The sequence below is a fragment of the Silurus meridionalis genome, chromosome 5, assembly GCF_014805685.1.
Source record: "Silurus meridionalis isolate SWU-2019-XX chromosome 5, ASM1480568v1, whole genome shotgun sequence".
Classification (NCBI taxonomy): Eukaryota; Metazoa; Chordata; class Actinopteri; order Siluriformes; family Siluridae; genus Silurus; species Silurus meridionalis.
In genome coordinates, this window is record NC_060888.1 from 24,319,976 (window position 1) to 24,332,190 (window position 12,215).

The 12,215-nt window shown below is 38.7% G+C and overlaps 1 non-coding gene and 1 pseudogene across 1 annotated transcript; both read right to left on the reverse strand.

Moving 5' to 3' along the window:
- Window positions 1-6,931: 6,931 nt before the first annotated feature.
- Window positions 6,932-7,026, reverse strand: LOC124386666 (annotated as a pseudogene).
- Window positions 7,027-11,127: 4,101 nt separating this feature from the next.
- On the reverse strand, window positions 11,128-11,199 carry trnae-cuc. The gene has a single exon. It is a non-coding gene; the product is annotated as a tRNA-Glu (tRNA).
- Window positions 11,200-12,215: the final 1,016 nt, after the last annotated feature.

Here is a 12,215-nt window from a genome sequence, read left to right on the forward strand (position 1 = left end):
TATTCCATACACTTCAGTATTCCATACACTTCAGTCTTCCGTATACTTCAGTATTCTGTATACTTCAGTATTCCATACACTTTAGTCTTCTTTATACTCAGTATTCTATACACTTCAGTATTCTGTATACTTCAGTATTCCATACACTTCAGTATTATGTATACTTCAGTATTCCATACACTTTAGTCTTTTGTATACTCATTATTCCATACACTTCAGTATTCCATACACTTCAGTCTTCTGTATACTCAGTATTCCATACATTTCAGTCTTCTGTATACTTTAGTATTTCATACACTTTAGTCTTCCGTGTACTCATTATTACATACACTTCATTCTTCTGTGTACTTCAGTATTCCATACACTTCAGTATTCCATATACTTTAATCTTTTTTTCCACTTCAGTATTCTGTATTTCACGATTTCATTAACTTTAGTATTTTATACTTCGGTATTATGGACATTTTAATATTTCACAGACATCAGTATTCCATACACTGTATATTGTTTTGTAATATTTTCTGGACTGGTGGAGGTTTGGTGCGCTGGTTCCCCAATCACATTTAGTAGATTTGATGAAATTCAAAAGTCCTTTTTTGTCATAATATTTCGTCATAGTATGAAATGACCTAAAGTTTAAATGAAAGTGCTCGAAAATCTGTTGGAAAAGATGACATTTCAATCCCGAGCCAAATGTGAAGCTACAAACATTCTTCAGCCCTCCTCCTATCTCTCCTGCATATAAATCATGGCCGCTCTTGGCTTAGGTTATCGAGCTGATGGACGGATTTTGCTTTGTGGATCTGAAGCCCTTGGTTTAAAGTCCAGACCCAACAATGACTTAATGCTGAGCATCATGGGATCAGATATTGAAAAGTTACGGTTGATCCATGTTATTTTTTATTTATTTTTTTGCTTCCTTTGAGCCGTTTTGGAGGGCAATTAAAGCACCAGGCTTTGTTCAGTGACATTTTCATTCAGATGAAATGTCAGTTGTCTGGTTTTGATTTGTCATTGTGGCACTTTGCCATACAAGCACTTACTCTCCTTTTTGCTTGAGTGTGTGTGTGTGTGTGTGTGTGTGTGTGTGTGTGTGTGTGTGAGAGGGAGACTGCCTCTTTTCCATTATGTTGAACACTTACTGCTCTCTCCTCCTTCGCTAAAATGTTTGTAAGAAGATAAAACCAGTCTCCTTCTTTTGTGCACTGCTGCACTCTTTTTACTTACATAATCATGCAGCTCATTTTAATCAGTTGTTTCTGCATCTTTTCTGATGCACTATATATATATATATATATATATATATATATATATATATATATATATATATATATATATATATAAAAAAATTAAAGTAAGAAGATTGATTGCTCGTATTACAAATTCCTCAAATTAGGTTTCCAGAATGAATGTTGTTTAGAATTACATCTTAAAATGTATACAATCTATTCATTATTATTCTTATTATGCTTATTATTAATAGTAGCATTATAATATTAATCTCTTTATGGTGACTGAATGCAAAAAGGACTTGTATCAGTAAGGAAATACTCGTCATGGCATTTTAGCAATAGAGGGGGGTGGGGCATGACGGGATAGGGGGCATCGTCTCATCTGCATATTTATAGAATCTGGATTTTTGCATTAGGGTGTAAAGCATAGGAGCTGCTCCACCTTAAATTGTGTTGTCCATTGGTACAATTGAAGTAATAAAATAGAAAATAACCATATGGACAAAAGTTTGTGGACACCTGAGCATAAGATTAGTATTTGCTTTTTCATAATAACCTCCACTCTTCTGGGAAGTTGTTCCCTTAGACTTTGGAGTATGTAAGGGAAAGTCAGATACGGATGTAGGTGAGATGAGGAGGCCTGGGATGCAGTCAGCATTCATATTTCTCCCAAAAGTGTTTGGTGGGGTTGAGGTCAATGCTCTAACTCAGGAGATCTTCCACTCCAACCCATGTAAAGCATATCTTCATGGATACAACATGCAAATCCAATGTATTGTGCTATTAATAATCCCATTTAAAAAGGAGGAGTGTGTGTGTGTGTGTGTGTGTGTGTGTGATTTGCATTTACACTAAATCCTAAAATACACATTTTAAATATTACTGCATGCATTCATTGTGGGTTTTCTTTATTTTTTTTCCTCCCATTTCTGGGGGAAAAAAAAGAAAAGCTGCTGGTATATTTTCGCCTCACACCAGATATTCCCAGGACAGGTTTGAGATCTGGAGCAACCCTGACAAGTATAAAATTCCTTTTTATCCTAGTCAGAGTTGAACTGGGTGTTGTGTGTGAGAGAGGAGAACTCTGAGTGTTTATCTCCCTCTTGTGGTGAGCGATAGAAACAACAATTGTTCATGAAGAGAGATTCTTCATCTCATATCTCATATCTAACATCGTGTTGTGGTTTAGGGATGTTTTACAGCGAAGGTTTTTAATTAGAAGATCGTTTTGAAAATGCTATGGTGCCTGTCGAAAGTTTGTTCAGATGTTCAACTTCCTTGAAAAATTCTCCCTGATTATGAACAGCTTTATACTTTCTTGGCATCAGGACAGTTAATTTCTCCAAACATTCAGTTGATATGCTTTGCCATCGCTCTTGTAAAACTTGCCAAAGGTGTTCTAGTTGCAAATGTTATTTCTTGTGATCCAAATCATCCCAGAGCAGTTCGATAGGATTTAGGTGCGGTGACTGGGCAGGTCATTCAATGATAGATATCACTCCAGCTGACTGTTTGCTCTCTAAATAACATTTACAGAGGTTTGACGAATTGCATGGTGTTGAAGTATGGAATGGTTGCCATGTTGGTTCAGTATTCCTCTCACCCGGAATAAGTCTCCAACATTCGCTGCTCCAAAACAACCCAAAGTATTGTGCTTCCACCCCCATGTTTCATTAAATGGGTGAGGATGTCTGCCAACATGCTGTCTCCCGTTCATCATCTTACATACAATCTTCTAATAGAGGCAAAATTGTCAATTGAATCACTTACCAATTGGTCCAAAAAGGCAATTATATTATTTAATACTGTCTAATTTAATACTGTTTAATACGTACTGTCTATATTGTCTTGTATAGTCTGTTTTTGTCTTGTATAGTTCAGGCTGAATGTATGGTGTTATTTATGTCTGTACTTTGAGAGTCACTAACAGCTGGAACCAAATTCCTTGTGTGAGCCAATAAACCTGATTCTGATTATACATGAAAAGAATTGGAACAAATATTTAACCAAGGACCTACATCTTTAAATTTAAGGATTATACAATTTTATATCCTAATTCACCTATAGCTATCATATGTCTATACACAGATAGGCCTCAACATCAAATCCCTTGTGTGTTGTTCTTCATTGTGGCTCCAAAATATCGAAACATGGATTTAACAACACTTCTAAAGGCTACTGTGGCATCTGGCATCAAGACATTAGCAGCAGATCCTTTAAATCCTGTAAGTAGTGAGATGGAGCCTTTATGGATCAGATTGGATACACCTTGAACTTTTTGTCATGTTCCTCAAATCATTTCTGACCAGAGCGCATAATCCTCTTAAAAGAGATCACTGCTATCAGGGGTGTACTTTGTCTGCAAGTTCTCAGTCAAAGTAATGTCAAACAGTCAAACAGACTGAAATCTGTAATCTGAAAGCCAACCCCCAAGGTTTCCCAGCAGAACGTTGCCCAGAGTCTCACACTCTCTCGATCACCTTGCCTCATTCCCATATTGCATCATAATGCTATCTCTTTCACAGGTAAGCAACACACATACACACACCTTCAGCTATCCACATGTAAAGAAAATATGATCCATCAGACCAGAGCACCTTATTTTTCTTTGCTTCATGGTACAGTTAAGATGCTCCCCTGCCCATCGTAGGAGCTTTTAGCAAGGGGTCAAAATGGGCTCACTGACTGATTTCCCAGCAATGTTAGGAACCTGAGTTATGGTGCCCCTGCTACACAGAGGGTTAAATGCCTTGCTCAAGTTCTCCAAGAGTGGCAGCTTGGCTATACCAGGGCTTAAACCCCCAACCTTCCAATCAGAAATCCCTATGTGTATCAGCAAGCCAGGTATCCATGACCCCTGTGTCTGGTTCACCGTTTGTCCTTCCTTGAAACACTTTTGGTAGGTACGAGTCACTGCATACCAGGAACACCCCTGTAGGCAGGTGATGCTCTGACCCAGCCATCACAATTCAGCCTTTTTATCAAAGTTGCTCACATCCTTATTATTGCTCATTTTTCTTGCTCCAAACAAGTCAACTTCAAGAAACTTTCTGTTTACTTGCGGTCTAATATCTGACCGTTGTCAAGTACCAGTGTAATGAGATAATCATTCATTCAGTCAGTCACGTAATCTGTCAGCACTTTAATGTTATGGCTGATTAGTGTATTTACAAAACAGATCCAGTCTTACATCATTGTTTTTTGAAATATATGGAACTGAAACTATGGGACTATTGTCTAAAAATGAAGACATGCTACCAGGAATTATATCTTTGTACGCATTGGAGGATCAGCAAATAACAAACATACTAATTATTTGGTCTTTATAGGGCTTCTTTTATTTTGTTACTGTATGGGAACAAATCTAAAGCTTCGAAGTTGCCTCTCGAGCCCCAAATGCCTGGAGTTGAGGAATACATTTCTTCTTCTGGATCGACTTGCAGCCCTAATTATTAACTACAAATGGCAATCATTCAGATAAAAAAAAGAGAAGTGAATTCTTGTAAAAGAAAAAGAAAATTTCCAAACTGACGCAATTATCAGCTCGAAGTGATATTCCTGCTTCAAGAATTTCCAATTTCAGGCTTGACTCTATCTGAAAGTGCTTTAGTCAGATTGGGGGTCATGCGGTAAATTAGTGTGAGGGAACGCCAGTTTTCGTGCGGAGGATGAAGCCTCGGAGGTGTTCAGCTTGAGCGAAGGATAGAACGGAGAGATCGGATGTATCTAATTGTGCTGAGTCGTCTGTAAAGATCGCTTTCGACTAATCGGCGATGAGCGATGTCCTGCCGTCATGAAGGCTGTGAGTTAAACTACTGGAATGGTGTGAAAGCGTAAACTAAAAGCACAGCGAGAGTGGATTTCATGCTCACTGATTGTTGTTGGAAAATTCTGATTGGAAAGAGGAAAGGTGGTGAAAAGAAGAGCCACTGCCTAGCTAATATTAGCTAAACAATGCTGATGAACGATAAGCAATTCCTTGTACAAGTGCCTCGAGTTTCTATTAATTATGTTGATTTGTTTCTAGTTTCACAAGGCTACCTGGTTTACTGAGTCTTGATAAAACACTTCTTTGACACTGGACTATTGAGACTATTGTTTACTGTGTAATGCAAAAGAGCAGAAGGTTATACAGAGCTGCACTTTAAGCAGAAATACTGCCATCTAGAGAAACTCGGCATTATTGACCAGTGCATTCAGTGATGACGGAATTATAAAAAGTTGTGAATAACAAAGACAGAACATGAATTATTTCAACTCGTTTTATTTTAACTCTGTGATGTTTAGTTTTCATGTGTATTTATGATTCATGACCAGCCGTTTATTGGTCATGGCACAATATATAAATGGTGTAAACCTAGCAGTTCTTCAATTCAGATTAGCATTTATGAGCCCATGCTAACCCATCTATATTTCTCTCTTTCTTTTTTCCTTTTTCTCTTTTTCCCTTTCTCTCTCTCTCTCTCTCTCTCTCTCTCTCTCTCTCTCTCTCTCTCTCTCTATCTGTCTCTCTCTCTCTCTCTCTCGCTACACATTCTCTTGAGATGCCAGTGAGCCCTTTCGGCTCTAAGGACCTGTCGGTTCTGCCCCAATGCCCTGATACTCAAGAGAGGTAGTAGCTTATTGGTTAAGGCACTGTTCTATGCACCAGAAGGTCACAAGTTCAAATCCCAGCAAGTCCAAGCTAATGGCTAACTGCACTATATAAATGGTAAATGGAATGTTGGTATAAAAATATATACTGTACATTTAAATCACTGGCGTATACTTATAGAGACTAATTTATAATTTAAAGCTTTATATTCGTAATCTATTCATTTCTACAAACCTGCTTAGGGACAATGTCCATTGTTAAAAGTGCAAGACAAGTCAAATCGACTTGAATTGTAATTTTCCATAGTTTAAGAACTCTAAGACAGTAAGAATGAAGAGTTCTCCATTTCTTCTATGAGATATATGCTCAAAGTTTCACCAGCTCCTTTATTAAAAACACCTACCCTTCTACCCATTCATGCAGTTTTCCTTTCAGCCTTCCACATGGCTTTATGCAGATAGACATCAAGAGCTTGAGCTAATGTTTAACATCTAAATTAAGAAAGAGTGTGATTTCTGTAAAGGTTGTTGGTGCCACATGGGCTGGTTTGAGTATTTCAGGAACTTTTAAACTTTTTGGGATTTTCACACACAACTATAGTCCCTAGAATGGGTTTATACAGAGTGGTGCGAAAAATCAAAAACTTTCCAAGAGTGAGCGGTCTGCCGTCTGAAAGGGAATGTTGAAGTGAGAGGTCAGAGGAGAATCCCTCGACTGGCATTAGCTGACGGAAGGAAAGACAAGGAAAACCATCTCAGAACCCATCAAATCTTGAAGTGGATGGTCTTTGAGAGCAGAAGACCCCATGAGATTCAGTCATGTCAGCTAAGAATACAAATCTGGGGCTAGCATGAATACAAACTGACAATAATTATTTTGTTTAGTGTGAGCAGGCCTGTGGCCATGATAGCAAGTAGCAGCAAGTGACATCAGATGGCATCAGGTGGCAACTGTACCTTCTTTCACCACTTTGGCATTCTTGGTATTTTGGTACCATCCATGGTATTAAGGCAATATTGTTTTTATGTTGTTTCTGTAGGTTACAGCTGAGACTGGCCACTAGGGAGAGTCAGCGCTCTATCATTTTCCTATCTAATTCAATGTTTATTTCTTTCTTTTCTTTACGATTTTGCGTGTCATCCTTGCCCAGGGGCCACCATGCTGATCTTCTTTGCATCGTTCCAATTTTAGTATATGTGCTTTCTTTGCTTATTTGTACATCTCACTTTGGATGCACCTACATTTAAAAAATGTACAGGTTTGTAAATCAGTAAAACCTGATATCACTGAAAACAATGATCTCATGATTGATGTGTTTTAGTTTATTTGAATTTCTTTCCTATCCTTTTTCTGAGGTTCTACAAACGCTTTCAGAGAAGGATGCACATAAACCTCACAGCTTCCTGGATAACATACTGTTCTACATATAGTACATGACTTGAAGAACTGATTGCAGATAAACTGCAGTGCTTTGTGATGGAAAGCATTGAACTCTTCTCTTGGAGAACCAATGTGGGTGTTGAAATTTGCACACAGAAAAAAGAGGAATGAGAGGGTAAAGGTCATTTATGCTGAAGATCTTCTAAACAGCAGGAGGTCAGCTGTCAGTCAAAAGTCCTGCATTGACAGTTCTAATCTGCTAGGTGTGTGTGTGTGTGTGTGTGTGTGTGTGTGTGTGTGTGTGTGTGTGTTAAATGATGTAAATGTAAATATTTATGATTTAAAATTCTTCGCTACAGTAGTAAAACATGCTGCGGAATTCTCAAATCTGATTGGTCAGAAGGTGATGATTCCTTTCATCAACCAGCTGCAAGACAAATCACAGGTTTAAATCAATGTTCTAATACCTTGCCGTTTCTATAGCAACAGTGTGGACATACAGGGACATGTATGCGGATACCTCACATAATCGAAAACTAGTTGAATAAATGTTTTACAATGTGAAAAATATCTATAAATAGATAAAAGGTCAAATGTGTTGTTGGTATGAAACGTATTCGTTAAACAGTGCATCGTGATTGGTTAGCATCTCATCACATCAAAATATGGCTTTAATGGACAGAGATTTAGCTCAAGGAATAGTTTGATGAAGAAGTTAATGAACATGAGGTTGTGAGATTAAAATTTTATAAAGGAAAAAGTCCTGGATTTTATACACTCTATACAAAAGTTTGTGGACACCTTACCATAAAATTCCACATTTAGTCCACATTTCCTATTATAATAACTTTCAATGTTCTGGGAAGATGTTTCACTAGATTTTGGAGTGTGTTTGTGGACATTTGTGCTCATTCAGCTATAAGCGTGTTAGTAAAGTCAGGTACTGATGTAGGTGATGTAAGTAGGTCTGAGGTAGTGGTAGCTCACTGCTTAAGCAAGGCATTAGACTTTGCACCTTAAGGGCTTGAGTTTAAATCCCAGCACCACCAAATCAAGCTGTAATTGCTGTTGCCTTGAGCAAGGCATTTAACCCTCAACTGCTCAGTTGTAATTGTAAGTCTCTTTGGATAAGGGTGTGTGCTAAATACTGTAAATGTAGATGTGTGTAGTCAGCATGTGAGCTCTGTAGCAGGAGATCTTCCACTCCGACCCATATAAAGCATATCTTCAGGGAGCTGGCTTTGTGCACAGGGGCATCATCATGCTGGAACAGGTTTAAGTCTCCTAGTTCAATTGAAGGTCAAATATAATTCTACACAATCTAAAGAACCATATATACCAGGAAAGGTCAGCTATCCCAATACTTTTATACAGTGTGTTTCAGATTTCTCATTCACAACCATCTGTTTTTTTTTTGCCCACAAAATTCCTGATGTATCTGATTCATGCACCTGACGATCCTGGAGCATTTTATTTACACGGTCATCGCACGCAAATATAATTTCATTGCCATCAGCTTTGGCTGCTTTGATTTGCACTTAAACAACTTTTTATTTTCCGCTAAACACTCATCTAATAATGAAACATTCACCACGATTGCCCTCCATTTCACCACCTCATTTCCAAACCCGCCCCCGCCCCCTCTCTCTTTTTCCTTTTACGTACCGCTCTAGACCTTTTTAATCCCCAAAATAGCTTTTTGGTAATTACAGGCCTCGGCGGTTTGTTGTGTGACCAAAACAATTATGAGAGTCTAAAGAGTAGGCTAATTAAAAGGTAATTTTATCTCATCAGATCACCACCATCTCTCTCTCTCTCTCTCTCTCTCTCTCTCTCTCTCCTGAGCTGACTATGGGGTGTGGCGGCCCCATCACTGCCTGATGTTTAAATGGGCCGATTGCAGAACACATGCAGAATGACAGGAATTCCTGCTGAGATGATTAGCGCTGTGCTAGGCTAACTGGCTCCATTTGCTCAGGCTGCTGTCATTAGCGCTTATGCAAAGAAGGAGCTGTGCTTCTCACCTGCACACACACACACACACACACACACACACACACACACACACACACACACTGAGAGGCCAATTGGGTGAGCAGGAGGGAGGGTAAAAGACAGACCTCCACCTAACACCCCTGCCCCCCCAATGTGAGTGTGTGTGTGTGTTTTTGGTGTGTGCCCGCTAATGTCCTACAGAAGGTTGTTCACCTTAGCAATAAGTCGATGACTTTGCCTCATGGTCTGCTTTGCTGTGACACACACACACACACACACACACACACACACACACATACACACACATACACACACACACACACACACATTGGCCATCATGCCCCAGGACACACACCCCTGAGTGAATGGCCACAGCTGGTGCTGTTACCCTGAAGTGACCTCACACACACACACACACACACACACACACACACACACCGTTCATGGTTGTAGACTTTGTTGCTAAATCACAAGGACACAATGTTGACACAGTATTCTAGTATTATTATTAATATTATAATTATTAATTTATTTTTATTTTTGTAGAAAAAAATGGCATTTAGTACTTTACTGAAGTGTCCATTCCGGGTGACTCTTACTTTTTATTCGACTACATTTTGTGAAATCAGTCGTTCCTTTTTATTTATAAGTGGATAATACTGAATCGGTGTGTCTTTTCACGTAACATGAGTAGTTCAAGCAAGAATCTTGTGACAAAAATGATAATAGGAACATTATAGCCATAATCAATCTTAGTACTTTGGATACTTCAGTACATTTAAAGACAAATACTTTTGCACTTTAACTGAAGTGAAAGTTTAAAGAGACAATTTTTACTTCCTACTGTATCTCTACTTTAACTCAAGTACATGCTTTGTGTACTTCGTCCAACATTATTCAAAAAAGCATTGGATAATCTTATAAATATTATAAAATATTACAAAACTATTAGTGAAAATTCATTCGAGCAGCTCTAGTGAATGTTCTTTCACACCTGGCCCTGTGCACGCATGTGTGTGTGTGTGTGTGTGTGTGTGTGTGTGTGTGTGTGTGTGTGTGTGTGTGTGTGTGTGATTCCCTTTTCAAGTGTAAAAACTCCTGTCTGTTCACATTACTGCTGCATCCTCATCACTACTGTCTAATTACCATACAAACAGCCTACAGAGCCTCCCTTTTCTCTCTCTCTCTCTCACACACACACACACACACACACACACACACACATTCACAGGTAGTGGTGTGTGTCCAAACAGCATGTGGCAGGTCAGGACTGATCACCGGGGGTCACAGAGGGTTCCAGAGCGGCCGTTCGGCCGAAGTCAACACATCAGCAACAGATTGTTTCTGACACGAGAGCTTTACGGTGCGAGGTGACGACAAGGGCTGGACCTACACTCTGCAGAAACCCTACGAGAAGAGGATAAGAACTGTGATGAGACTGTAGTGATTGTTGGTTCTTGTTTTTGAGTAAATACGTTGGTGCTTAATTAAATCAGAAGTCCGAAATGAATGAAAGTATTGCCTTGAAATATATTTTGGCAAATCAATAAAAAATCTATTACATGCTAATGAACATGAGCTATGCCACAGCAAAAGAAAAGGACTTACTACACATTGAGCAATTAGACAAACAAATGTGTAGAAGTCACCTGATAGTGGAGATAGATTTCACTGATACAGAGAGCTAGGTTGGATCATACTTGGCGATAACTGATCAAGTGATATATATTAAATTGGATACTGCAAATAGACTTTATGTAAAATTGTTTTGGACTTTATTAAAAAAGCAACAACAAAAAAACATATACTGTATATATGGTTTTTTTTGTTTGATTTAGCATATGTTTTTATGCTGGATGCCCTTCCTAACGCAACCCTCCCCATTTATCCGGGGTTGGGACCGCCACTAAGAGTGGCTGGGGTTGGTTCCCTGACCGGGGATCGAACCCGGGCCACAGCGGTGAGAGCGCCGCATCCTAACCACTAGACCACCAAGGACCATATATATATATATATAGTTCCAGTAATCAACTGCCGATTAATTGACAAAACCAATAAATTGTTCAACCTCTACAAATGAGAACCAGATCACAAACACTGAAATAGCATTTATGCTTATTAATCTCTTCAAGCAAAGATTTAGTGGAATTTTTTTTTAAATAACAAGACATACACTATATGGACAAAAGTATTGGGACACCTGACTTTCCAGCCATATGTGGTTCTTCCCCAGACTGTTACCACAAACTTGACACACGTTTGTATCGGATGTTTTTGGATGCTGTAGCATGGCATTTTCCCTTCACTTCCCTTTAAATGACAATGCCCCTGTGCACAAATCCAGAAGATTTGGTCTACATGGTTTGGAGTGAAAGATCTTGAGTAGCCTGCTAACACAACTGAACACCTTTTGGGCTAATGTGAACTAATGTGACTGTACCTCAGGTGTCCTCACCTCAACTACATCAGTACCTGTCTTTAATACAGACTTTTCCTTTCGTCTGCTCCTATTAGGGGTCGCCACAGTGGCTCATCCATCTCCATATCACTCTGTCTTCTACATCTGCCTCTTTAAAACCAACCACCTGCATGTCTTCCCTCACAACATCCATAAACCTCCTTTTTAGCCTTCCTCGTTTCCTCTTTTCTTTTTTTATTAGAATGTGTGCACACAAGAATACCAATGTACCTGTGCAAAAGGCAATAAACTTGCTAAAATATGTATTATTATTACTAAAAATTGGGTGTGGCTTGAATCAGATATTTCTATGATAGATTTTGACTAAGACCAAATGTATAGCTTTGGTGTAAAAATAAAGAAGTAAACTTCCAGACATGTTGTATATCTTGACTGAGTGCCTTTAAATTGTGCAGTACTTTTGCAGTCTATTCTTTTGCATCTTTACTGTATTTTATTGCAAATACATGGAAAGATATAGAAAGGAGATATAGAAAGGAAAAAGTTTAGTTTGCCAAACCGTGGACTATGTGTGTTTATAAATTATGGGTTATGT